Source organism: Lissotriton vulgaris, chromosome 8, assembly GCF_964263255.1.
Source record: "Lissotriton vulgaris chromosome 8, aLisVul1.2, whole genome shotgun sequence".
Taxonomy (NCBI): Eukaryota; Metazoa; Chordata; class Amphibia; order Caudata; family Salamandridae; genus Lissotriton; species Lissotriton vulgaris.
Genome location: NC_141696.1, coordinates 395044649 through 395070107, shown reverse-complemented (window position 1 = coordinate 395070107; position 25459 = coordinate 395044649).

Sequence of the window (25459 nt, the reverse complement as noted above, 5' to 3'; positions counted from 1 at the left end):
ACGTTCGCTGCGGTCCCCCCGCCATTGTAATATGGTGGGGGGAAATGGGTGGCAGCCGGTGACGGAGGTCGGGCGGATCGCCACCGCCTGCATGGCGGTGGCGATCCGCCCGACATCCTAATGGGCCCCCAAGTGAGGTATTGCCTGGAGTCTGATGCTGCTAAGGTGAGCTGGTGCGGGACTCGGGGATTAAACCGTGAGCGCAAATTGCGTGTGTTATGCTGTGAAGTCATGTGCCGTGGCTGCTGCAGCACACCTGTGGAAGTAGTGTCAGCATGTGTTTATATCTAGTAGGATGAACTAGTGACTCATACTGGTCTGAAAGTCCTGGGGTACGGAATATATGTGAGGCCCTGTCTAGAGATCATGCTGATAAGCTGAGCTGCTGGCAGACTCGGGGATGAAACAGGGGGTGCGAAGCTAACTACTCATACCTACCGGTCTGAAAGTGCTGGGCTATGGAAATTAAGTGAGGTATTGCCTAGAGTCTGATGCTGCTAAGGTGAGCTGGTCCGAGACTCGGGGATGAAAGCGTGAGCCCAAACTATGAGTCATATGCTGTGAAGTCATGTGCTCTAGGCACTGTGCCATACCTGTTCAAGTAGTGTGAGCATGTAGTTATAGGTACTTGGATGAACTTTTGTTTAGAACATTGTAGCTTGTGTATGGTGCTTAGGAGGTGTTATAGAGGGAGTGCAAAGGTAAATTTGCGCGTATCAAATCAATTCGGTATTTGTGAAGTGCTAACTACTCACTCCTACGGGTCTGATGGCGCTAGGGGCGTAACCTGAGCTGCTAACGGACTCGGGGTAAAGTTGTTGTACTACTGACTCCTACCGGTCTGAAAGTGCGGGTACGGAAATTAAGTGAAGTATTGCCTAGAGTGTCATGCTGTTAAATTGAGTTGCTGCTGGACTCGGGGATGAAACTGTGAGCCTAAATGTGTGTGCTATGCTGTGAAGTCATGTGCTCTGGGTGCTGTGCCACACCTGTTCAACTTGTATATGATGCTTAGGTGGTGTACTATAGGGAGTGCAAAGGTAAATCAATACGGTATTTGTAAAGTGCAAACTACTCACCCCTATGGGTGAGTAGAGCCGGGGATCAAAGCGAAAGCTCTGTGCTGCAAAGTGAGATGTCTAGCCGCAAAGTGGACAGCATATGCCAGGCCAACTTCTCACAGCGAGGGTCCCGGAGTTGCCCTTATCTGGCTCTAAAATTGCGGGCCTAAGTTGTAAGTTATAAGGTGGCTCAAAAAAGAGCCCTTGTGTTCATTAATTGGAGCTACATATAAGTGCGGATGCACAGCTTCAAGTTGTTCAGGAAAACTCAGTTTCCCTGATCTGTGAAGTGTACTCCATCACTTCTGCAGATATACGCCATAACAAAATGTATGTTGTTGTTGTAGATGGACCCCATTTTGTGGTTCCTGAGGTATGCAGACACAGCTTTGTTGACTTTCTTCCGAGATTTTTCAATCTGAGGACAAAATTGTTTGGACCTTTTCCACTTCTGTCTTTGGCATATATTTCAATATACAAAGACAGTTTGAGGCAAAAGTAATATCACTTGTCTAAAGGTGTCCTTCATAAGCATTTCCAAACCTACCCCAGTCATTTCCACCACAGTGCACACTCACGTGGTCAGGGTGTTGGAGATACAAACAGGTTTTCAACAAAGGCAACAATTGGTGCCACTTCAATCCTCTCTGTCCAAACCATTTAATGTCCACATGTTGTAAACCAAGGTCTAAGTCAATACTTCTCTATTCTGCATACCTCTTGCACCAGAAAACAAAGCTATGTCCTACGATCCACACTAGCATTTTGAAGCTATGGCTGGAAGGTATGGAAAGATGTCTGTAGCTCATGCAGTTCCTTCGTAGAATAAGAGATATGTTTAAAGATGGGGAACTAGTTTCTTTTCACATACAAAAGGGTACCCGATTGGGAGATGAAAAGCATTATTTTTTTAAAGTAGGGTGCGCATTCGTTTTGTGGAAAAGAATCTTTGTGATTGGTAAGAAAAAGCAGTTTAAATGTGGAGCACATATTATAGGATAAAATTTGATCAACTAAACCACACTCTGCCCTTGGCGCCTGATACTTCTTAGAGCCACGAATACCCAGGCCGAAAGGAGGCACAATAGTGTGCACACACACACACACCAGGGGCTTCTTGTAACACACATTTGTTTTTTAATGGAACGTTTGAGACGCATGGCAATCACACGTGGGAGGCTAATGTACAGACCATGAATATTGATCAAGATGATCGTTGCATGTTGTGTGTAGTATAAGATATGTGTATACAGGAAAACACTTTTCTAAAAAGCTTTCTAAGCAGAAGAGGTGTATCTCATCAAACACTATAGAGAGAATGAGTAAAATGGGTGGGGTCGTCCAACTTTTACAATGGGAAATGTTATGAAGCAATCAAATGTTTTTTTTAAGGTCACATGGCAATCACATACCGAGCGCGCAAGGAGGCTGCACCCGACGCGATTTTGACAAAATATATTTATCATAATATAAGTTTATTACAGTTAGAAATATATAAATGTTTAAAATATTTTAGATTATCGCTTGCTCTCATATACTGTTTAAAGTTATTTAGATATACTTTTGAGACAAAAAAAATGAGAGAATGGCGTACCCAGGGAGACACTATACTTCTGTGATATAACACAGGGCCTGGCAGTGTGTACTTGTGGCATACGCAACATGCAGCGGGCGCGACCCCATACGCACATAACGTAACGTGTGGCTTGGTACCGCGTGCCTGTCGGATACCAAAGTAGCAGCTGTGGTGACTTCATGCGTATATGATATTAAGCGGGACGTGGTGCCATGAAGTCGTTGGATACGAAATGCGCATCATTCAAAAGTTTAGCAATATGGCGGAAAGGATTCGCGTGGTGATGGAGCTTGGTACGCTCCCAGTATGGGAGTGCAGTTTTCTCCCCCAAAAACTTTATATATGTACATATTTTGGGGGGAAGGCATAACACATTACATAATTTTTAAAGTTAAAAAAAAAGTGTAATAGAGTTCCATAATATTAAAAAACATATTTGAAAAAATATAGGTTTTAGAAACATTAAAATCTGAAATTGACATTTAAAAAACCTTGGAAATTCACTGAAAAAACATAAACATTTTAGCACTATATCTATCTATCAATCTATCTTTCTATATATATATATATATATATATATATATATATATATATATATATATATATATATATATATGTATATATATATCTGTATACACTGAAAAAATAATAGGTTTCAGGCACGTTATAGTTAGGAATTAGCATTTAAAAAACCTTCGAAATTCGCTAAAAAACCCATAGCTCTCAGGGACGGTATAGTTAGTTGAACATTTGACTCATATAAACCCAGAGAAATTTGCCTGTTATAGTTAGTTGAGCTAACTATAACTCGCGCGCCCGCAATGCACTGCTGATGATGTCACATATTACATCACTCATGAGGTGGTCAGTGACATCACTGATAACATCACTGATGGCATCTCAAATGACATCACTGATGACGGAGGACAGAGGGCTGCCGCTAGCTTTAATTGCGATAGACGCAGCCAAAGCTTTTGACCAGGTAAACTGGAAATACTTGTGGGCCACTGTGGCTGGGTTTGGGTTCCCCCCAATCTTCATAGAGGGCATTAAATCTTTGTATCAGGATCCACGAGCAAAAGTTTTGGTTAATAATGGCCTGTCCAACTGCTTTAAAATTTCCCGCGGCAAGAGGCAGGGCTGCCCCTTATCCCCCCTTTTGTTTGATATTTATATTGAACCTTTTGTATGTTGTATCAGGGCGGACCATGTAATTCAACCCTTTAGCATAGCAGACCAAGAGCTTAAGGCTGCATTGTATGCAGACGACCTTCTTTTATACACCTCCAATCACGTGGATGCCATACCTAGTCTATTTTATTCAGCTGAGGAATTTGGAAGGCTTTCGGGATATCAAATAAATAGGGAGAAGACAGAAACAATGGGGTGGAATAATAGTACGCCCATTCAAGGTGCAAAACATAAAATGAGATACTTGGGAATCTATTTGACTCAAGAACTAAAGAAATTACCCAAAATTAGTTGGCAGACAGTAGTAAAAGAAATTACTAAAACATTAACAAGATGGGGTAGTCTGCCATTAAATATATACGGACGAGTTAATCTCATTAAAATGTCCACACTCCCCAAATTAACGTTTCTTTATAACTCCATCCCTTTACCTTTCCCACAGAAAGAGATTAAGAGCCTTCAAGGTAAGATCGGTTCCTTTATCTGGGCATGTAAATCTCCCAGTATAGCCTGGAAAAAGTTAAGGAGGGGGTTAAAAATCGGGGGGTTAGCTCTACCAGACCTACTCATGTATTGCCATGCCTTTCATTTTAAAAACTTCAGATTATTGGCTAACAAATTGGACTCAACTTTGCAGGGCCGCTTATTCCAGGCATTGCTTTATGATCTACCACAGGGCCAGGAGTTTTTTTTCTTCAAATTCGGTGACCAGAACTTCTATAAAAAAAGTCCGCCTAAAGATCCTGCAGACGGCACTTAGGAATTTTATATATGTCCGGAGAGCTCTGGGAATTCCATATTACCATACTAGTGCCCCAGTTTGGGACTCCCCGGGCACTCTGGAGTGCCTTCAGAACCAGTTGTCCCAGCCTTTAAAAACAGCAGGTGTGAGGAGATGGGGGGATCTTTGGGGCAACTCTGGTCTCATGGACTGGGATTCTTTAGTGTCACTGACAAATGGATCTTTAACGAGATTCAAGTTCTACCAAATCTCTGCCTGGTGGTCAAGGCAGGCGTTGCAGCGGGAAAGGGAGTCTGGGATCCTTGATTCTGTCTGAAGGGGAGGAGGGTGGAAACGAGAGGTCTTGTTTTGGCACAGGGCACTAATGGGAGTAACAGGAATGTTAAATTGTGAGCTGGTGAGCCTTTGGGGTAATGTGATATCAGATAGCCCCGAAGAAACCAGAAAGATCTGGACAGATTCTTTCTCCTTGTCCCAGAGTCTAATAAAACCAGCTAATTTAAGGAGAAATCATTTGTACACGGTCTATCGGGTGTACTGGACCCCAGCTAAACTGTCCAGGGTTACTCTGGAGAACTATTGTTGCCCCCGCTGTAAACTCCCGGCAGCTGATGATATACATATATTTCTAGAATGTCCAGAGATTCTTGAATACTGGAAGGAGATTGTGGATTTCCTGGGGAAGGTTTTAACTACTACTATGACATGCTCTCCGAGGTTAATTTTCTTCGGTTTACCACCTGGTTACAATATTAACAACTATTCCTCACAATTTATGTTCTATGTTATGGTTATAGCAAGGAGAGAGGTTTGTAAAGAATGGAAATCAGCGCCCCCTCCCAGGTTTACTGACTGTTTACGAAATATTATGGAAGTCAGTAAGATGGACATAGCATGCCGAGCAGAGAGCTCAGAGGATGTGTGGTCGGAACTGGTGGCCTGGTCATCGAGGTAACGGTCCTATGATTATGCCAGAGGTTTGTGTCGGTCCTGTCCTCCCTAGGTCCGAGGTATCCCATCAGAGGACAGGGGAGTTGGACAAGGAAACAGCCTACCTCTGGGTGACCCCTGATTGCCGCACATTGAGTCCAGGGTGGTATCAATTTTGACAGTGTGAAAGGCATATGGGGTTCCCATCTAGAGTATTTACTGGTGGCATATAAAAAAAAATTTAAAAAAAAAAAAAGATTTTCGCTCAACTGTCTGCAGCATAAATGTTCATACATCTTTGAGTGGTCAGATGCCAATTGTTATTTTCTACTTAATAAAAAGTAATTAGATTCACAGTGTTACTATTGTCGCACGTAATGCACGGATTCATACATTTACAAGGTTAAGGATTACTTACTTGGTAATGGGTTGAAAAGGCATATCATTATGCTTTACATGAATAAACAGACTTACAAACGTTGTTCAGAATGACACACAATATCGACTGTGATTGTACTCTGCACAGAGCTGCGACGGGAAACATGTCCTCTTCATTTATTTCTATAAGGACTCAATGGTAGCACGGGAGAGGATAATTATAGAATAAATTAAATGCACATCTAAACGGAGGCATTTCTTTCAGTCGTGGGAGAATAAGAAGAAACATAGGAGTGTGTCTTTCATTTAGAGGTTTGGCTTTCTTCCAAAGATGAAGACAGCTCTCTCTCTTCTTTTGAGCAATTCGGAGTAATAAATGTGTCTCTTTAACTGTTAGTTCTGTGGGAATTATGTTCCTGTCCCCTGGCTAAACTTGTGTAATTTATGTGAAATACATGCACCCTGGCGTTGTATTTCATTGTACTTTCGGTAACGAACACACTTGAATTTGATTTCGATTTTTCTTTTTGTACAAAGGTCTCATGAAAAGTTCCGAACAAAAATATATACATCTGTCAGCTCAAAATATCTTCACGAGTGAGAAAATGTGTATCTTTCGTGACATCCAAGAGAAATAAATACGCGATCAGCAGAAATTGCTGATTTATTTTGACTTAATACGTAATGGCCTGGCACCGACACATTTTGTTTTTCCCATATGGAGTCTCTAGTTTGTGTCATGCAAACTATACAGTACATTTTCCTAATCTGATTACGATGTGCTGCTGAATAATTAAAAAGATAAATTAAGGCCGTGACAACGTGATATGTTGCAGATTCTCTTCAGTCTAGGAAGTAATATAGGATGCATGCTAAAGGCAATCTGGCAGTATAGCTACCTAGTGGATGCCTAATGTAATATTAGCCATGCGCTTAGTAACTATCTGTACACTCCAGTTAGTGCAACTCTGGAGAAAGTGTAGGATTGCGGAGGGATAACATTTACTATTCCCAGTCCAATAAGAGTTACATTAGAAAAGGTGTTGGATTACAGAGAGATAATATTTACTATTTCCAATCCAATAAGTGGAACAGTAGAGAAAGCATTGGATTACAGAGAAGTAATATTTACAATTTCCACTCCTGTCAGTGCAACAATAGGGACAATTTTGGTTTGTTAGGGGTTCAAGTTACTATTCCCACTCCAGACGTAACAACAGGAGGGAATGTGTTGGATGGCGGAGGGGTCAAATTTGCTATTCCTACTCCAGTCCGTGCAACAGTATGGAAAGTGTTGGATTGCAGAAGGGTAAAATTTACTATTACCACTCCAGTCAGTGCAACAGTAGAGGATGTTTTGGATTGCGAAGAGTGAAAATGTACTATTCCCACTCCAGTCAGTGTAACAGTAGTGAAAGTGTCGGATTGCAGAGAGGTCAAATTTACTTTTCTCACTCTCGTCACTGCAACAGTAGGGAAAGCGTTGGGTTGCAGAGGAGTAACATTTATTGACCCACTTCACTTAGTGCAACAGTAGGGAAAGTGTTGGATTGCAGAGAGATAATATTTACTATTCCCACTCCAGTCAGTGAAACAGTAGAGAAAATGTTGGATTGCAGAGGGGTTCAGGTTACAATTCCCACTCCAGACATAACAACAGTAGGGAAGGTGTTGGATGGCAGAGGGATCAAATTTGCTATTCCCACTCCAGTCAGTGCAACAATAGGGAAAGTGTTGGATTGCAGAAGGGTAAAATGTACTCTTCCCACTCCATTCAGTGCAACAGTGGAGGATGTTTTGGATTGCGAAGAGTTAAAATGTACTATTCCCTCTCCAGTCCGTGCAACAGTAGAGAAAGTGTCGGATTGCAGAAAGCTAAAATGTACTATTCTCACTCCGGTCACTTTAACAGTAGGGAAAGTGTTGGATTGCAGAGGTGTGAAATGTATTATTCCCACTCCACCTAGTGCAATAGTAGGGAAAGTCTTGGATTGCGTAGAGGTTAATGCCTTAACCGTGGTGGCAATTCCGCTGCGGTGCGGGCGTTCTAATGGATGGGCGGGGCTGTGATGGCCAAAGGTCGTGCGCAGCACCAGGGAGGGAGTGCTCCCGTCAACGGCCGACAGGAGCATGGAAGGGGTTAAATATACTATTCGCACTCCAATAAGTGCAGCAATAGAAAAAGTGTTGGGCTACAGAGAGGTAATATTTACTATTCCCACTCCAGTCAGTGCATCAGTATAGAAAATGTTGGATTGATACTATTCCCAAACCAATCAGTGCAACATTAGGGAAAGTTTTGGATTGCAGAGGGGTAAAATGTACTATTCCCACTCCAGTCAGTGTAACAGTAGGGAAAGTGTTGGATTGTGGAGGCACATTATTTACTATTCCCACTCCAGTCAGTGCAACAGTAGGGAAAGTATTGGATTGCGGCGGGGTAAAATGTACTATTCCCACTCCAGTCACTCTTTGCAACATTAAAGGGGTCATTAGGATGGAGGATTTTCCGCATCCTCCGGGCCGGCGGAAGCCACCGCCGGCCTGGAGGATGCGGAAAATCCTCTGCGGACCCACCAGGAGCCACCGCCAAATTAGGATGGCTGGTGGGTCCTGGTTTAGGTCCGCAGCTTTTCCGCCGCGGCTGGCTTACAACCGCGGCGGAAAAGCCCTAAAATGGTGAAGGTGTCTCTTAGACACCGTCAGCCAGATTAGGATGCGCTTGGGAACATGCTTTTCCGCGGCGGCTTTTCCGCCGTGGAAAAGCATGTGTAACTGCACTGCAGGGGCCCATTCCGGGCCCCCTAGGTGTAGTGGGGGGTGGGGGGTGCACATGGGGGGTACCTATGGTACCCCCCTGCATTTGCGTGCACAATGCAGCAGGCACCGCGCGGTGCCTGCCGCTTTGTGCACGCAAATGCGGTGCTTGCATTTTTAACATTGCCGCGGGTGCAGCTTGAAGCTCCACCCGCAGCAATGTTAAAAATAGAGGATGTGACCGCCACCCTGGCGGTCACATCCTAATCTGCAAAGAGGGAACGCCGCAGCACATGCGGACGTTCCCTCATGGTCTGGGGTCGCGGACGGACTCAAGTCCGTCCGCGATCCTAATGACCCCCTATATACGCAGTTGGTCCCTTTAAAAAAATTAAACATTTTAAACACATTATTAAATACAATTTTTTGATAATTAAATAGTAAACATGATATATAAAATGTTCTTTTAAAAATAAACACATTACATATCTATTACAATCTTTAATACTCATATTAAATACAAATATCATAATTATAAATAAAATACCCAACTATATTACCCAAATAACATCAAATAAATGCAATATTTTCTAAAATAAGAAAGCATAGAGCAATTAACACATAACATAACAAAAAACATTTTTTAAATATTTGAATATTTTTAAACTTTTTAAGTAACTTCCTACGCTGTACCTATGCAACCTACACAACACACACCTAAAATACATTTTTGAAATTATGATATTTACATATTTTACATAATTATTTCTCAATTAAAGATAATAACCTAATTGTAAATTAATTGTATCTAAAAACCTTCTCACACTTTATCCTTAGCAAACAAACAACCTGCACCAAATATATATTTTAAAAGAAGTTAATTTCATAATTTAAATATATATCAATTAAACTATTAATGATAATTAACTAATAACAAATTAATACCCTGCAAAACCCGCAACCCACACCTATAACTTAAAGAAAAAATAATAATCATACAATTAAACAGTTAACATAAATTATTATACAATAAATAATGAATAATAATTTAAAATAATTATTCATTCATTATAATTAATTTACTTCCAACTTCTATAAACCTCACATAAAATGCCAAACAGATTACTAAAAATACACAAGCTATATTAAAAAACATTCATGATATTTATACAAACAATTTATGACATATAAAATTAAAATATATAGTAAAATTCAATAAATTATTAAAAAATCGAGATATTAACAATGGCCCTCATTTTGATGCAGTTTAGACCGCAACCAGCGGCCTGTCATTTGCGGTCCGACCAACATCTAGTGCTGCAGTCCGACTGCCACATTAAGATGCACGGGGGTCGGAGGCAGCATGCAGAGGGACCGAGCGAAGATTCTGACAGGCTCAAGGATCTCCTGCAATGGAGCTGTGCCTGCTCAGGCAACCCTAATAGGGATTACAATTTCCCTTTTAGGCAGCCTTACAATGGCGGTCAGACCGCCATTAAAAGGCTGTCGAAAATGGATTTTGGGGACCACTAGCAGGGCCCGTTCCTCCGTAGTCTCCGTTATGAGGCCTGGTGGGCAGCTGGGGTGCCCTTCAAACATTCATGCCCAGCGTGCCTGTACATTGTGCATTGATGTTTTTAAACATCCATTTTCCCAATGCGGCGTGTGCTGCAAACCTTTTCCGGCTGCTGTAGAAGCCAAAACTGAAAAATTGATGATTCCAACTGCCTCATGGATGGTCACATCCAAATTCGTCAAATGGAACCTTTGTTTCCATTCCGACATGATGCCGGTCGGACGCTCGTCTGACCAGCATCGTAAGTACCTCCAATATTTTTAATATCAATATTAACAACGTATATGTTTTTGCAATCAATATTAAAACTTTCTATTTTCTAACATCGATATTACTTATCTTAAAATCGATATTCTTGTCAACGATATTCTTGCTGATGATATTTCTGTCTGACAATATTTCCAACTTGATACTTCTGTTGGACGATATACAAATGTTGATATTTTATCTTAATGCCCAAAGAAGCTTCTGTGACCTCTTCTGTAATACAGATAGTGATGGCACATATGTAGAGCCGGTGCCTCCTTAATTAGGTGGTCCCTCATTTGATTGGGGATTTTACGCACACAGGAAAGGGAAACACTATGTCTCTGTGCCCACCCTTTATTACGGTTGTGGGCACAGGTAAAGAGGCCTTCTGGTGGTGCATTGCCAGTGTGCCATAATTAGGTGACACAGAGTCAGTGAGCCTCCCTGAAGGCAGCTTCTGAAAAGGGGGAATCCCTCTGCAGGGGGGTGCAGTCACTCACTACACCAGTTTGCATGGAAATCACCAAACCTCATTTGAGTGCAGGATGGGTTGCTGGGTGCACTGTGAAATCTGGAACCTCTGCTTCAAATAGCCGCTTTGCCTTTCACTAATGTGAAGTCGCCAGGACACGCACAAATTCATTGCTGTTTAATCAAGTGCGCTGTCCATGTACGTGCCTGGAGTGCATGTTTGAAACTACGAAACAGCCCAAACAGGGACAGGTAAGGAATATGTAGAACAGGATAACCTATTCTATTGCTACCAACCTGAATGCACTCAGTACTAGTGGACATCTGAAAGGATGCTTTGATTACTTATGATGAGGAGAAAAAGTTACCTTGACCTATCTCAAAGTGGCACTAACACATGAAACTCTGAACCACAATATACTAATAAAATGTTAAAGAGAAAGGGCTGGAATTGAAGGAACGCAATTTGAGTTGACTACTTTGTCAGCTATCATAATCAACTACTGATGATAGGATACATCAATTTCACACAGAGAATTATATCATACCATGAACCACAGAGTTTATTGGTATGTCCTGGTGAAAATTCTTAAGTTGTGGATAGATACTACAATCCACATCTGCTTGAACATTAGACCAGGAGCAATACCAGTATCTCCGAATATCTTAACCATCTCTATCATGGGGAGAAGTGAAAGTATCAATTCTTCACATTATCCTACACTGAAATTCTTCTAACTGATGGGAATAGCTGCAAAATGTACATGACACACAGACATTTTAGTAGTCATTTCTAATGCTAAACTACTATCACTCACATAATTACCTTTGTGAAAGGTTATAACTTCAAACTGTCACTGCTCTGTAAAACACTACCATACTCCAAATCAAAAAAGCCAACCAGACCATTATTATAGGAGCAATAAGAAATGTGTCCTACAATCACTAACTCTGAGTGAAATGAAAGATCTACAACAAAAGCAAGTGCACTATGGAAAAAACGCACTCAGTTGAAATTGCAAATAGAATCTTCAAAAGTAGGTTACAACATAGGTTCCAACCAGTAACCTCTGTTCTGGCAACACTCAATCCATCCACCAATCAAGACCAAAGTACAAGGAAGCATTGACAAGTTCAATAGGTCTGGCCTTGACAAGAGGGTGGGATATTTAATCTTTTTCTTATTTTTTTGTAAGCATCTGATGCAAAAAAAGAAAAATATAAAAAGAAACTATACCCCCACATAAAAGGGGTGACCAAATGCTTGCAACAATATTTTAAATGTTTTACAACATAATCATTGCACAATAAGGTGCTTTCTAGCAAGTAGGTGGGCTTAGCACATGTATTGAAACAGTATTTAGATTTAATGGGAAAATATGATTCTTACTGGTCCAAAGAGTAAGCGCTTTCGGATTTGAATTACTGTAATCTGAAGATATAGAAAAAGTATTGGACCTCCAGACCTGGCACTAAAGTGCTCTTCTTTCTATATGGATATGCACATATGAGGGATTAAGAAGTCTGACCCTAAGTCCATCTTTGTATGTATATTTGCATGTACTTTTTATTTATGAATGATCTTGATTACATGAGGCTGACGAGAATGCTAAAGCTCTTTCGATTCTATAATTGAAATGTATAAACTACAAGGTGATATATGGAATCCTTGGATTAATCTCAGACTCAGGAAATCGCTCTGGCTGCTTCCCAATCCATCATTTTTTCACCCAACTTGCTACCTCAATTTGGACTCAGCCATATGCAAATCAGTGTTGACCCTGTTCCTCATGGGAGCAGTCCAGCCCAAACTGCCAGGCCTGGTGTTCCCTGAACCTGAACACAAGCAACGCAGGACCCGTTTCACCCTTGCCATGGGCTCTTCAGCTGGGTATAGCTTAGTTCCAGTGGCAGAAAGGGCCCAGGACCCATGGCTGGGCCTACCTGGCGCACTTAGGGCATCAAATGCAAAAACAACAAGGAGATGAGAAGAATGCTTGAATTAATCTCAGCCACGACAATCCCTCGGGCTATATCCCAATCCATCGTTTTATACCCACCATGCCATCTCAGTTTGGACCCAGCTATATGAAAATCAGTCTTGATCCTGTTCCTAATAGGAACAGTCCAGCTCAAATGCCCAGGCAGGTCTTCCGTGACTTATGAACTCATGAGGATGAGATAGTATTATTTTCAGATCTGACTCAGCATTGCTGAAGGCCTGTGTCAGCTTTATTTGGCTTAGGTACAAGTGTCAACCGCACTAAAACAAAACATTTAAGGCCTCACTTTGGTTCCCCAAATTCCTATAACCAAGTGAATATGTTACAAATTAAGTTTGCATCTGTGTCTAGAATGTCAAAGATTCTTGGAGCTCTATGCCAGTCATCTGGAGATCCCAGAGTTGAAACCAATATTGGCATCAGTCAGCAACGAAAGCCAATGCTTCCTGGAGTTTAGCATTTTTTCACCAGAGTCTTTCTATTGGTGGCGTGGTGATATTTTAACCTAAACCTCTAACAGTTTGAAAGTGCGGGTTGTTTTAAGCAGTGTGCTTCATTGTACCAGTATAGTTCTGTAGGACTTACCATTTGCCATGGAAAACCTTTTACTGTGTTTTATTTTTAATGACCTGTTTTATGAACTCTGCTTTCTCAGAGGCCTGCTACGAAGTTACAAATGTGGAAATAGCACGCCCTCGACTTCCAATGCAGCCCCAGGTATTTCAGGCCTGTTCTGATAGGAAGAAGGATCACTTGAGTAACACTAAAATACGTGCAAATTGTAAAACTTCTTTTCATTAGTATGTGCAGGACAGAAGATAAAAATATATTTTAATATTCAAAATGAACAAATAATTTTGTGATTTAAAGGGTCACTTTGCAAACGTACACAGCAGAGCTCTTCCATATGTCACACAATCAATTAAAACTCTAAAATCATAACTTTTAATGATAGAGACGAGTAATTTCAATTTTAGTTTATAAGTATTGATCCAGCGTCACTATAGAAATTCTATCTCTCTATAAATACCAATCTCTACCTAATACTCACCATACTAATCAAAACTAAGGCCCATACAACTGAGACATAAAAGTGTGCAGCTGAATCATATGGCCTAATTAAACACTCTATCTAAACAAACTATGTTCAATATATACAACTGCAGTATAACATTTTATTCATTGATTCTAGTAAACATTTTAATTAGACCATTTTGGTCAATGGAACAGCAAATGGTAACAACTAAAATAATCAAGACCAGCTTGACGTTTAAAGTCTTTTATTTTTAAAGTTTTAAAGTTTCAGTTTCAAATCTTTATTAGCTCATTTATTAATTTCAAACATTTTTATTAAATCAGTACTTTCCATTAGTTTATTGGCACAAAAGGTCTGGCACTTCAAAATTGCACAAAATTAATGAATTAAAATAAACATCAACCCTAATTCCCTATGTTAAGCTTTATGACCTGCAAAGGAAAACATTTAATATGCAATCAATATCCTTACGTGTCCAAGGGAAAATCAGACAGCCCTTCGGAACAGTCAGCCCCACTCCTCTCAATGAGCCAAGTTCTTATACTTTTTCTAACTCACTAATCTAGCTAAAGATACATTTTTAATAGTTTCCAGCACCCTAATTGGTTGCCGCCTGTCAGACCACCAAGAGGCCACCGCTTCCAAAAGTCATAACGTCACTCGTCATTGTCCATTGACATGAAGCGACACCGGCTTCCGAAGGATTGATACAGTATCCAAAGTTATTTCACTGTTTCCTCCATAGCTCGGCCAAACGATCCCTTGTCACTTCCTTGGCCTTGTAGAAATAACATCCAGAGCACATTACGCACAAGTCTCTTTGTTTAGGCTTCAGTTTATTTCAAAGAATAGTTTTTGTGGAAAAGCTTCAACATGGCTGTGCTTGGCTCTGCTCAGATACAGGCTAACTATCATTATCCAGAACTAGGCCTCAAGCCTTTCTCTCGGGCTAGTATTCAAACAAACACAAAAGAAAAATAAATACAAGAAAATAAAGTCGTTCTGTTACCCAGCCTCTATCACTAATGTTATCCCATTAGTACAAGTCACCTAGCAGAAGCACATTAAAAGCAGCACATTTATAATTTACCTTTCTTCATAAAATCCAGCATAAATCTGAAATGATAAAAAGAAATACAAACACAACAAAGATAACAACATAATGTGGACAATAGCACATATAAATTAAGCACATGCCATCAATAAATCAGCCGCATTAATGTTGACAAAGACAATAGGACAAACAAAACAACATTAGTTATGTATTATAAAACGCACCAGCAAATGCAACAAGAGCACATTTATCATTAAACCCGCGTGTAATGCAATGATGATCTTTTAATCTAAATTGATTTCATACAACAAACATGCAATAACACATTAATATATTAGTTCATATTACAAGGGATTAACTTCACAAGCCAGAATAAAATTATTTCTGAAACTCACTCCATCAACTCCCTCATCTGGTGATTTCCAAATCACCAAACAACACCCTAAATTTAGAAAATTTTGAACCCAATTTAGAGACATCACATATTGAGCTCTTTCAGCATTAGTCTCCCTAAACCCCTGTTTCTGGTGTTTTCTCGATACTTTCGAACTGAGCTCTTTGCATTTCTTCTAACTCATATTCCTTCTCTTGTTCCTTTCTGGGTTTGTAAATCCTCCTCTTTTCCTTCTGATGCTTCTTTCTCTTATGAATCATGCAACTAATTTTTAGCAGCAATATCACCATAATGATGACAATTACTGGATAGAGCACTTTGCCGATGATTGAGCCACCAATCTCTGAAAACCATTCTTTAATTGCCTCAATCCTTTTGCCTATTCGTTCAGTGAAATTTTCTTGCTCCAGGGGTTCTAACTCCTCATGAAATTCTGTTATGTTTTTAATAAGCGACTCTATATTCCGACTCTTGTCAGGAATATATGTACAACAATGCTGGACATGTAAAACCCCACAGACTCCTCCCTCTTTTGCAAGCAGAATGTCTAATGCAAGACGATTCTGCATAACCATGCTCCTGGTAGCAACAAGTTCTGTGTTGACTAATTGGAAACCACTTGCTGTATCTGTAGACAATCTATCTACAATTGTGGAAACTTTTCTAATTTTGATTGAATACATGGTAATTCCAACCATAGGAATGACTGCACCAAAGATGTCTCCCAAGACTTCTGTAAAACTTTCTCTTTTGTACCTATTCAGGTGTTCTCCAAATTCAAAGGTACCCTTTTCATTTCTGTCAACATGAAAATTTTTGGGAAAAACTAATCCAAGATAGCAAGTCCCATACCAATGGTCTGGGAGGCAAAAATACGCCTTATTACCGCAAATAAAATAAATTCCAGGAAAAATTGGATCTTTACCACCTTTAAATCCCCATCCCCCTATGATACAATAAGTATCCTCGCATTGACTAGCACCAACAAAAAAGTTATCATAAAGTGTGTTATCTCTTCTAATACAAAATTTACCACTAACTGGTTCATCTATATGAATAGCTGCATTTGTGTTAACACCATTAAGCTTAGCGTCCTCCATTTGCCAGTACTTAGACTTGGCATGTTTAAGCACCTCATTTCTTTTGTAAACAGCCCTTCTCTCCTCAACCATATTCAGGAAAGTCTTTTCTTCTGCTCTCATTTTGCATGTTAGATTATTTCTATAAGCATATTCATAATTGAGTTCATTAGTTACTAAAAAGAATTCCCTCATCTGTTTCGCAGGCTTAACTTTATTTAAGCTATTAACAACTTTGAGATTTGCAAAAACCTCATCAAAGTCTGAGTAATAATACTCCAGATGACCAGTTTGATAAAACAGACTAGCAATTACACTGCAAGTGATGCCATAAGTGACAGGTAACATGTTATAAGTAACCCCCTCTGAGACAGAAGCAGGCAGCTTCACACAGAGATAGCAATCCTTTACATTTATTACTTTACATATTCATACAGAAGCCTAGAAAATGAATTGCTAGAAAAATCTCCAACAGATCTATCTTGATGGATCTCTGGATTATGCTCAATAGTTCTGCTAGACTTGCCAGCATGTTTTTCATGTTTAGTCTCTACTTTACTTGTTATATTAGTCTCAAGCTTCTGTTTATCAATACCAAAAGGATATACTACAGCTAAAATTAACCAAATCAGTATTAAAAGAACCACACAAATTGAAGACATTTTGCAACATCTTTTCAAAATAGAGTACCTTGAAGTATCTGAACTAGGCATTTTAAAATGAAACAAAAATGTAAAATAAGTAATGAACTATAAAACTAAAATGAAAATATCCCCCCTTTTAAATTTCTTTTTTTAAAGAACCCTAAAACAGCTTTTCTTCGACCTTGTGTCACATGAATGTGTATCTTTCAGCTAAACACAATTTCTTCGACCTTATGTCACTGTCACCTAACACATTTTCTTCAGCCTTATGCCAGGAATTAAAAACCCTTATCCAAAATTAAACAACTTCAATCATTGTCACTAGCTTCTTCCAAATCCTCTTGACTACTGCTTCCTACCTCAACAATTGGTGGGATTATTATGTATGTCCACTCTGGGGACTTATACTTTTGATTTGGCTTTATTACTCTTTTTGTCTTACGAGTGATTACTTCAATTTTCTTACTCTTATCGTCTTTCTTACCAGGGTCACCTCCCTGACTAGAAATTACGTTGATCTGCTCTTTTGATTTCTTCACCAGTTTGAATTTCAGGTTATCTTCTGGCCAAATATCTCCTTTTCTCAAGATTTTCTTTTTTGGCACATTTTCGTTACTTTCAGCTTTCCAAGCTCTTCATCACTCCCATCTCTGTCTGTTTCTGAGACTTTAAATCTGTATTTAGGAACTTCTTTACTTGGCAGCTTCACTCCATTAGGAACATCATCCTTACAGCTGGTACTTGGTAATTCTTCCTCTTCTTCAGGAATCACCTTCAGTTTCCCAGTTTCAGAATTCTTGCTCCTGCACACAGAGCTACTCTTTTGCCTTTCAATAGTCTCCTTGCTTAGATTTTTATCCTGCTCAGTCTTTTTCTTCTGAATCTTCTTTTTCTTTTTGAGATTCTTTTTCTCTCAAATCTTCATCAACATCTTGATCTCCAGTCACAATTTCCAGATCTTTTTCACTCAAGGCCTGATCTGCTTCTAGATTTTCCAGATGTTGATCTTCCTGCTGATCATCAGATTCTTGATCTTCAGGATCACCTTCTGAATCAGAATAAGTTGTTGTCTTACTTTCTTCGTCAAGATTATCAGGGGGTGGTACACGAGTAGTATGGCTTGCATGCACCCACCTTTTCAGACCTCTACACTTAACAGCATTTGTTGTGACAAGAATTACTTGTCTTGCCCTTTGCCACTTAGGTACAAGGCAGTTTCTCCTTCGATGCACTTTTGTTCTCACCCAGTCTCCAGGCAACACATCATGAGCTTGTTCTTTTTCCTTAGTTATTACATCTGCTCCCACCTGATGAAATACAGAATTAACTACATCAGAAAGGTTCTGACAGTATTCAATGATTGCACTATCATTAATACTCAAAAGCTTGCCAACTGGAACGAATGATTGCCTCATTACTCTGCCCATCAAAATATCATGGGGACCAAGGCCTGTCTTTTTCTCTGGAGTACTTCTCAAAGACATTAGAACAAGTGGAAGAGCATCTGTCCACTTTACTCCTGTGGCTAAACACATTTTTGAAATCCTGTTTTTAATTGTTCCATTTATCTGCTCTACAACACCTGATGCTTCTGGTCTGTATGCACAATGCAGCTTCTGTTCAATGTTTAAAGCTTCACAAATCAGTTTTAGCAATCTGTTTTCAAAATGCGTTCCGCGATCACTTTCAATAGTTACCGGAAAGCGATATCTAGGTATGATCTCCCTCAGAAGTAATTTTGCCACTTTGACTGAGTCATTATGACGTGTTGGGAAAGCTTCCACCCATCTAGAAAACAGACAAACAAATACAAGCACATATTTCAGCTTGTTGTGCTTTGGCATATCAATGAAATCCATCTGCAATCTGGTAAAAGGGCCACCCTCCCGTCCTATGGTTCCCAAACTTACAACAGTTTTCCTGTTCAGATTAATTTGTTGACAGGTCAAACATCTTTGGCAAAGTGACTCTGCTATGATTCTAAATTTTGGACTAAACCATGTTTCTCAGAATAGTCTGATCATGGAATCTCTCCCTAAATGCCCTGGACCAATGGGACATCCGTGCCATGTCAGCGATCATGCAATTTGGCATTACAGGTCTGCCATCTTTGTAGACCCAAACTCCATCTTCCTCTCGCTGTCTGCACTCTGCTTTTAACCATGTGTTTTTCTCTTCTTCATCTGCCTCATCTTGTAACTCTTTTACTCCCTGCCATGTTTCAACTACAGATATTAGCATGAGAGAGTTCAACATGTGGCTTTTATCTTTTTCCCGATTGATTGAGAAATTTTTCTTTGCACAGTACCTTGCAATTTCATCTGCGTAGGAGTTACCTTTGGTAATGTAATCCTCACCTTTTTTATGAGCTGTACATTTTACGACAGCAATTTGTTCTGGTAATTGAATGCCATCGATCAATCTTTTCATCAATTTTGCATTTCTGATTGGCGTTCCCGCAGAGGTCAAATAACCTCTTTGAGACCAGAGCTGATCATAGTCATGAACTACGCCATATCCATACTGACTATCAGTCACTATGGTCACTTTTTTACCAGCTGCTTTTTCACAAGCTCGAATCAAACCAATTAATTCTGCAATTTGGGCTGAACGGATCCCATCAAGAGGTGAACCCTCTACAACATCTGAAACAGTACATACTGAGTATGCTGCTCTCAGAATTCCTTCATCTGATCTTAGACAGGAACCATCAACAAAATAAACCAAATCAGATTCAGGTAAAGGAACATCTTTTATGTCCTGTCGAGGTTTGGTGCAATAATCTACAACATCCAGGCACTCATGATCAATGTCAGTTTCATTGTTAACTTCAGTAATAATACCATTCGGCAATAATGTGGAAGGATTTAAATTCACACATCTTGCAATAGAAACATTATCTGATCCCAGAATTGTTTTCTCATATTTTGTCAATCTGTTACTGGTTAGATGCTGAGTTTTGCTTCTGGTAAGAAGAATTTCAACTGAATGGGGTACATATACTTTTACAGGAAATCCCATAATGATACCCTCACTTTGTTCAAGACTTACACTTGTTGCAGCCACTGCTTTTAAGCAACCTGGCAAAGCTTTTGATACAGGGTCCAAAACAGCTGAGAAATAAGCAATTGGTTTTCTCAGTTTTTCATGTCTCTGGATCAGAACTGAGAGTGCACAACCTTCCCTTTCACTGCAGTACAACTCAAATTCTTTCTCATAGTCCGGCATTCCCAAAGCTGGAGCTTCACATAAGCTTCTTTTTAACTGTTCAAAAGCTTCTAATTCAACTTTTGACAATCTGATTGGATCTTTTATATCTGCTTTTGTCAATCTTTGTAGTGGTTTTGCAATAACCGAAAATCCACTAATCCATTGACGACAATATCCAACCATTCCCAGAAACATTCTGAACTGCCTTTGTGTTGTCGGGGGCTGAATTGCTCAAATCATTTTAATTCTTTCAATAGTCACTTGTCTTATTCCTTTTGCAAATCTATGACCAAGATACTTTACTTCTTGTTTGCAAAACTGTAATTTCGCAGGTGACACTTTATGTCCCTCTTCTGCCAATCTATTTAAAAGAGTAATGGTCTCAGTAACACAATTCTCTTGTGTCTTTGCTGCCACAAGCAAGTCATCAATATACTGAACCAATGTAGAATTTCCAGGCAATATCAGATCTTCCAGGGATTTCTTTAATAACTGATTAAAGATAGATGGACTCTCAGTATTCCCCTGTGGGATACAACACCATGCTAAAATGTGATTCTGGAACCTAAATGCAAAAATTTGCTGGCTCTCTGGATGCAGTGGAACTGTAAAGAAGGCATTACACAGGTCAATGACCGTGTACCATTCTGCGTCATGCGGAATCTGATAAAGAATTACTGCAGGGTTTGGAACAATTGGGCAACATGGAACAACAATTTGGTTAATTTTCCTTAAATCCTGAACAATTCTATATGTTCCGTTTGGCTTTTTGAAACCCATAATCGGTGAATTACATGGGCTACTCTCAATCTCTTTTAGTACACCTTGACTTATGAACTTCTCAATCACTGGAATGACACCTTCAATTGTCTCAGCTTTCATTTTGTATTGTGGAACATTCGGGAAATCTATTTCCTGTTTTACAGTAATTTTTACTGGATCTACATTTTTCATAAGACCCATATCATTTCCAGTTAGGTCCCAAATTTCTGGTTTGACTGGCTTTTTCAGCTCTTTTGGCAAATCATTTTTGTCAAAGACGGGAAATAATAATTTCTTTTCTTCTTCAACCATCAACATTGTCAATTTGTAAAGACCATCTACTTCTGATGTTTGTAACTCAATGCCATCTGGTGAGCAATATATCTTGCAATTCATCTTGCGCAATATATCACGACCCAACAGATTTACTGGACTACTATCACAAACCAGAAACCTGTGTTTATCTTTGTAATTTACAATTTCAACCTTTACAGGCTCTGTCAGACTTGTTTTAATTTGCTGATTTGCTACACCTACAACTTGGATAGACTCACCAGAGAGAGGAAGGTTTTCTATTTCTGTTGATCTAACAGTAGAACGGGTAGCACCTGTGTCCACAAGAAAAGTGATATCTACATCATTCACTTTACCATTAACAAATGAACCAGACTGATCTACCTCAAGAGTGGGTCCAAGCACACACTCTTCTTCCTCTCTCAGGCACCGTCATGAGTAATCCTCTGATGAATCACTCTCTTCCTTATTTTTCAACCAAAACTGCTGAGAAGCATTTGACATATTCATTTTCGACCCATTATTTACCTGATTACCTCCACAGAAACCTGTTTCTGGTGTAAACCTTTGAGCATTTACACAGTTTGGGAATGGTGCTTGTGGAATCTGGCTCTGCTGAATTTGACTCTGTTGAATCTGGCTCTGCTGTATCTGGCTCTGCTGATTTGCTACCTGTCGCTTTAGCTGTCGCTGCTGTAGCTGTTGCTATTGCTGCTGATTTAACTCACTCTGCATCTGTGGATTTAATGAAGCATTTTTTAAATTTCTGGGCGGGTTTTTACACTCGCGCTTCCAGTGTCCAATTTCACAGCAATTAAAACATGGGAGCTTCTGTTTTAGCTCTTCAACATTTACATTAAATTTAGGTTTATTAATAAAATTATTCTTAAATTTGCCTTGATTCTGCTGCACATTTTTATTATCAAAAGCCATTTGCTGTTGTTCAGCTACTTTCACTTGTGCCCACATTGTTTTCTCTTTAAGGTTTTTCTGCTTGGCATCTGTCTCATCACTGCAATATTTTGCCTTTCTCAGGATGTCATCAACCAAAAGTGATTGCTAACACACAATTCCATTTTTAATCATTTCAACAATTTCAGGTATCAGGCCGTAGACAAATCTGTAAATAAAGTGGCTCATGTCCTTTTCACTTAATTTTTCATAACCACTGTACTGTTTAAATACTAACAGCAATCTTTCATAAAAAGAATGTACTGATTCTTTTGGCTCTTGATTTGTCCTGTCAATTTTAACCCAATCTACTTCTTTCGGGGGAATTTTTCCTTTCAGCCAATAAATTACTTTATTATACATATCCATAACATCTTTGGATGGGGCACCTGTAATTGTGTCTCGAGCAGGTTCTTCTTTTGGCCAACTCACAGACATTTTACATTCTGATGGGACAACAATGTCAAAAAATCCATCCAGATCAATCCACAGAACTTTTGACACTAAATCTGTCCACCTGTCGATACCATTCAACGGGGTTTTCTCTCAGCCGAGGAAAATCATTGGTAAATAACAGAATATCCTGTCTTGACCAAGGGACATGCACATAACCTTCATACAGGCTAACCATCATTTTCCAGAACTAGGCCTCAAGCCTTTCTCTCGGGCTAGTATTCAAACAAACACAAAAGAAAAATTAATACAAGAAAATAAAGTTGTTCTGTTACCTAACCTCTATCACTAATGTTATCCCATTAGTACAAGTCACCTAGCAGAAGCACATTAAAAGCAGCACATTTATAATTTACCTTTCTTCATAAAATCCAGCATAAATCTGAAATGATAAAAAGAAATACAAACACAACATAGATAACAACATAACGTGGACAATAGCACATATAAATTAAGCACATGCCATCAATAAATCAGCCGCATTAATGTTGACAAAGACAATAGGATAAACAAAACAACATTAGTTATGTATTATAAAACGCACTAGCAAATGCAACAAGAGCACATTTATCATTAAACCCGCGTGTAATGCAATGATGATCTTTTAATCTAAATTGATTTAATACAACAAACATGCAATAACACATTAATATATTAGTTCATATTACAAGGGATTAACTTCACGAGCCAGAATAAAATTATTTCTGAAACTCGCTCCATCAGTATGATTTCAGATTAAACAAATAAATCTACAAATGCATTCCAAATCATTATGTAAAGTTTGTGTCTTATGGAGGTGTACATTTTGTTGATTATCAAATGAAACATTCCACAGTTAATTGTGCCTCCTGTGCTGAAGGTCAACTAAATTGGCTAATATGGTTGATCCTGCTGCTTATTGGTTAGTAGCAAGTTGCAGGGCATTGCTAGACTACATGAAATCAACCAGTGCCAAATATTTCTTCTGAGCATACCTGCACAATGTTCTCAATAATGATGTAATCTCAACAATGATACAATTTCAGATGTCATACTGATGTTATCAATGATATCATAGAATATGAGGGCCACTACAATTCTGCGATTGTAGTGCAGTTGCGATTTTTCAATGATTATGGATTTGCCGCATTTGCTACATAATCCATCGCCTGCTGCATAATCTGCAGATTTCAGCAAAAAAAAATGTTTCTAGCTCAAACTGTTTAAAAGTTAGTAAAAACGCTGCAACACGTGTTGCAGCACAGTGGACGGCCGTTTGCAATGGTGAAATGGTCACATTTTGGTGCTTTTTGCTAATATTTGGGTGTTAACTGGTACTAAAGTGGCGCAGCTAATGCCCAGACAGTGTTAACAGGTTTAACAAAATAATGAAGTAATATCAAAGAATGTGTTGCATAAATTGCCTTTTCTTGTGGCATAATTTACTGAACCCTGCTGCATTATTTTCCCTCCACTACCATATAATTCCAGTTGCCCTGGTCATGAGTGAAAACATTTGTGAGGTCATGAGCAGTGTATGGCAAAGGCACAATTTATAGTTACTTCAGTTCAGTATTACTGCGGCATCTCAGTGTTTTTTCTTAGTTCAAAATCTTACATTTCAACTGACATTTTCACCTAACTATAATGTCACTTTTTTGTGTTTTTCCAGTGAATTTCCAGGGTGTTTTTGAACGCAAAGTAATATTTTTTGCCATTTAGGCGAACCCTGCCTGCTCCATGCCCGGCGTTGTGTAAAGAAAAACTATGATGCAGAACAAAAGTTGCTTTATTCGTAGGAGAAACACTGGTACAGGGAGCACAGGAAAAATGCGCCATCTCTCGGACGTTCTTTCTGCATCTCAGCTACCTTCCACTCTAGAATAGAATGCAAGGACAGTAGAGGGCACGAGAGGCAACTAGCAGGTCATATAACAAGATAAGTACACACAATATATCAAGTAAAATGCATCAAGGTGCATAGATGTATGGATACATACACAAAAACTTTAGCCAAGTGTGATGTGGGGTTAGGCGAAGGGCTAGGCCTGCAGCCAGGCCCTGCGTCCGACCCTCAGTGGGTAGCAAACCCTCCATCCACTATGACCTACGGCTATGCAGGTTGTGAGGTCATAGTGGGGCTCAGCACCACATTGCTGGCCAATCCCAATAGTCTTCCAAAGCCCAATGTACCCTTCTTCTTTATTTTTATTTTTTGCAGGGCCCTGTACTGTGGTACTTCTACAAAATGAAATGCTGTCTATGGTGAGCCTTGCAGTAGACCAACATTACCACTGCACTACAAAAACCAATTGTTAGTTTGGCTCTGGAATGGGGGCAAGAGTCAGGTGGTGGGGCTATCCCTACCCTACCCATTTATCACTTTTTCGTTTTGTTTTCAACAACAATGAGAATGATCCCCGAGCATTAAATGGTGGTTTACAACATTCACACAGTTCTAGATCTCTTCCAAATTTGGGGTTGTTCTATTCAGCTGTTTTGGCTGAACTGCTGTTGAAATTTCCTATGGGAAATTGCTTGGGAAAACATGTTTTGGGGCACACCTCTTTCTTGATCCTAGCTTGTCAGTCCACTGCAAAACTTTCCAATAAGCAGCTGAAGTGGATGACATTTTTATTTTAAACGCCATGAAAATTCGTAAAATGGAA